Here is a 4415-nt window from a genome sequence, read left to right on the forward strand (position 1 = left end):
AAACAGCGCTGACTTTCAAAAGTCAGCTCCGTGTCTCTGCAGCGGGTAAACACCCTTTTGCATTTGCAGAGGGTGAAACCACTGTATTGTGTATAGAACTGAGAACCTGTCTACTCCTGTTTGATGACAGTTTCCAAAAATTTGTTCAGATGGTTTAAACACCTTTTTAGTCCAACATAAACTTAATCCTTTTTTCTTTCACAACCCTTTTGAGTGCCATCATTTGAGGCACTCATTTTCCAGTAAACTCTGCTTTACTTCTTCCTTGTCTGTCCGTCACCAGGCCTTTCCGAAGCACTATGCAGGCAATTAACCTCCAGAGAGCACAAAACATCCAGATCGTATCTGTTCAGGGGTCATGCAAGGTGCTGGCCACAGACACAAGAGCTCCTAACAAACATGTCATTCTTAGCTTTGAATTTCTATTTTGGTTGTGCGCTCAGGCTGCATACCTGCTCGCTTGAAGGCTGCTTTCCTCAATGGGTCATGTTTAGCAGCGGTTGAAGCGGAGTGTTGCATTGTAGGCCATAAATTAACAAGCAAACCAGTGGCCCCTGCGTTTCCTAGGCCATCCAGTGCGGTCATGTTTACCACCCCTTGCTCCTACACTGACACTCCTGTGTGTCAGAGCCTCCTGCACCAGTTGGTCCAGCCATCCGTCACCAAGCCTCAAATGGAAGTGTTAAACTGTTCTAAGCAGTGATGCTTTTGTATCTGATGGGGCAACGTTGGTTCTGATCAGACAGCTCAGGCTGGTCCAGGTGAATCGTCACTCACAGGTTTGACGATACATTTATTGTGCGGTACCGTCCTCTCAGTGTTTACTCTGCTGTGTGGCCTTCTGCGCATGAGTCCGCCTTGATATGGTATGAAACAAACAATGCTGTAATGTGGGACACGGTCAGAAGCGTATAAAAAGCTACAAATGAATTTTTCACACATATCTTGAAACAGCACACACTTATCTAGACATACACTCAGACAGTGTTTGGTAATTGTGTCTCTTGTGCGTGCTGACAAAGAATCTATTCTTAATGTGCAAGATGGGGGACAAAATTCGCACTTGTCTTTGTACAGTTCAGCTGAAGTTAAAGAAACTGATTTGTAGAGATCATCTGCTGCAAGTAATTGCAGTTTTTATCGTAATTCCCTTGTGTTGTTTCCTCTGACAGTGGAGGAACATCAGCATGATTTCAAAAGCCGACCATGGACTCTAACATTAACTTAGGCTGAACTTAAAATGCATATTAAATCTCATATTTTACACTGAAATCTCGAGATAGACAAAGAATGATTATAGCAACCAATAACTTACACACAGACAAGAATATATGACAAAAAAATTAGAAGCAATAGTTTACACAGATTTACTACTATTTCCTTATTTGCTGGGTAATATTTAAATGCATTATTAATAGTTTAGTCTGCTGGTAATACTATTCATGGGGGACTGAGGCTGTAGCCCCAAATATTTTATGAATAAGCCCAGTTCAAAATATTAGATTTTTGTTTATTTTATTTACAAAAGTGAGTGTAATAAATAGAATAGCTCTTTAAAGCTCTCAAAACACATGAGAGTGTTGATCAAACTGACTGAGGTATCATTTTACTGTTTGATTAAGCCAAAATAGTTTTCTATCAAATGTGTTTCTCACTCTCACAACAGGATGTTATAGAACAGGACATCTCTAATCATTACACAAAATGTAGCAACAGGTAGTTAAGGAGCAATTAAAAACACATTTCATTGTTTTATCCCAAGTTCTTGCAGTCAGATAAGTTGTCATCAGGCTAAACATGGACAGATTTTTTTTAATCAGCAACACAAGCAGCAGATTTGCTTTAATCACTCCTAATTCTTTATTTGAGATATTGTGTTATTGGACTTTGTGGGTCACTTTTTCTCCTCACCGACACCTGCATGGCTTCTATTTACTATTTTAAGAGTCCCTAATTACAATTAGTGAGATTTATGACAGCAAGTTTTTCCAAGGAGCAACTTTACACGTGACTGCAAATCATCATAAATAAGACTAATTCCAGAGCACGCTGTCTGAGAGCATCTGATCTATCTACCCTTGACTCAATGCAATATTAAATATGTAACTAGAATAACTTGAAAATGGTGCAGTTATCAGGTTAAAATCTGAAAAGTGAGAAAACAGGCTGAGCTCTTTTTGTCAAGATCCCCACTATAAGTCTGATTTGATCTCAGTTTATAATTGAAAAAGCATGCATTTGCAAACAAATGAAGGCTCAACATGGTGGAATTCTTGTAAAATCCCCAATCTTGGCTTTTCATTTTGCAAATCTGTTGCTTAAAGAAATCATTCCTCTGTTGCACCAGTTTGGTTTTTCAGATTTGAAAAAAGACATAAAGAAGAATGGGCTGCTCTGCTCTTTATGTCTCCACTGAGGGATTAATGGGTGGACATCACTTACATTACCAAACCTCTGCTTGATCCTCATTTAATTAGTCTCCTTTCTGGTGAAGTCCTGGTCAAACTGATCATAAGCCTCGCTTGTATTGAATTACACTCTAATTATTAGGCCCCCAAACCCTGAGGTGCCCTTGGTCACTGGCCCTATAGCTCATGGAATCTCCTAATAGCGAGGCGCAGGGCTAATTGGGAGACAGGTAAGGTTACATGTGACAGCAATTAAGCCGAGCACAGGGCCAACTTTATGGCCTCCGGCGCTGCACTCACAGCCTCCGAGTGAGGATTTGTCTTTTTTAGCGCTTTGTTTCCTATTTGGAGAATGACAGACTCATTTTTTTAGTCCAGATTTTGTGAAGAGCCACACTCCCGGTTGTTTTGTTTTTATTGATAATGAATAAATGCAGCTTAAATTTTCTTTTAGTTTCCCTTTTCCCTCCTATTTTTCTAATTATCATGCTGTTACTGAGCAGCCCTGGGCGGTGGGACACTGGACCCCCTCCACCCTCCTGGTGGCGGTGTTGCTAGAATTACCTTCACATGACAAATCAAGACCGTATCTGGGAAAATAATCAGCTCTCGGCGTGAAAACCCCCATTAGAGAACAACACTGTCACTGTTAATTACCGCAATGGCCCTTTTGTGCGCAGGCAGAAACCGAAGTGTAACACAACAAACACACAAAATCAAGACTTTCTCTTCTGCTCAGTCGCTCAGTTCGGTGGGAAGTTTGGCACCTTTTTTTGGTTGTCGTTGAGCTGCTTCACCGCAAACTGGGAACCGATTTAATTGTATATTCATGTGTTGATTCATTCTGCGGGATTTTGGTTTGTTTTGCGCAGGTTTTAATTGTCGGTGCCTAAACTGCAGGATTTTGGAGATAATCAGTCGATGAGAAAAGCGCCACAGGATTTGGTGCGCGCTGGACAGCTGACCTGAGATTGATTAGTGCTGCATGGTAGATAAAACGGCTGGTAAACCATGACCTCTGGCTGTACTCCAGAGAGCAAAACAACACCAAATCATATTTACAGAGAAAACGTTCATTTTTTTTTTTTTTTTTTGGGGGGGGGGGTGTCTCGTGTCATGAGAATAAAATAAATAAATAGCTCTATAGCCTACTTTCTTACATCTTAAATATCTCTCCAGACATGTTTTAAGATACAAACCCCTCCATTGCGTGAGAATTTGTGTCTCAGATTATTCTTTTTCCTGATTTAAAAACCTCAACTGCTTCTTACTTATTAAAAAAAAATCTTTTTGAATAACGTTCATTTAACAGTTTAAATGCAGCATAAATATGTCTGGCGTTTCACTCACAGTGCATTACGCTTCAGGCTGGACACTGAACCAGCTGCTAAATGAGTCAAAATTATCATTCTTGGAAGTGCAACTTTTTCAAGCTCAGAGTTTTTTTGTTTTGTTTTGTTTGTTTTGTTTTTACCCCTACAGCACATACAGGTGAAAACACAGCATTCATCATTCTACCCAAGAGGTTAAATGCCCTCAGAATTAAAAGTAATCGAGTGGAGAAGCATCTCTCATCCTCTCCTTTGAGGTTTACGTCATCTTTTCACAGCTGCAAAGTCCATTTAAAAAGACGAAACTGGTTCGAATAATTACCTAAAACTACAAAAATGCAGCACACATTCAACAGATTTAATATTAGACTTTATTTTAAATGTATTTTTAAAAACTAGATGCGCCAGGACGCACAAGACGCGCGCCACTTTGTTTCAATGGGACACTGATGTAGTCCACTTTAAAGTACTTGTATCACAACAACCGCCCCTGTCAGTCAAACTCATCCCTAATCGACCGCGATCCAATCAGAGAGCGCTTTACTTTTTTGCCAGACTTTTGTGGCCAATCACAACCGCTCCTTCATTCCTCCGTTGCCCCGCTGAGGGGAGGGGACACGACCTTATTTGGCACTTATGCCCGTATATGGAGCGCCGCCAGAGGAGGGCAGCCGTA

The sequence above is a fragment of the Acanthochromis polyacanthus genome, chromosome 12 (genome assembly GCF_021347895.1).
Source record: "Acanthochromis polyacanthus isolate Apoly-LR-REF ecotype Palm Island chromosome 12, KAUST_Apoly_ChrSc, whole genome shotgun sequence".
Lineage (NCBI taxonomy): Eukaryota > Metazoa > Chordata > Actinopteri > Pomacentridae > Acanthochromis > Acanthochromis polyacanthus.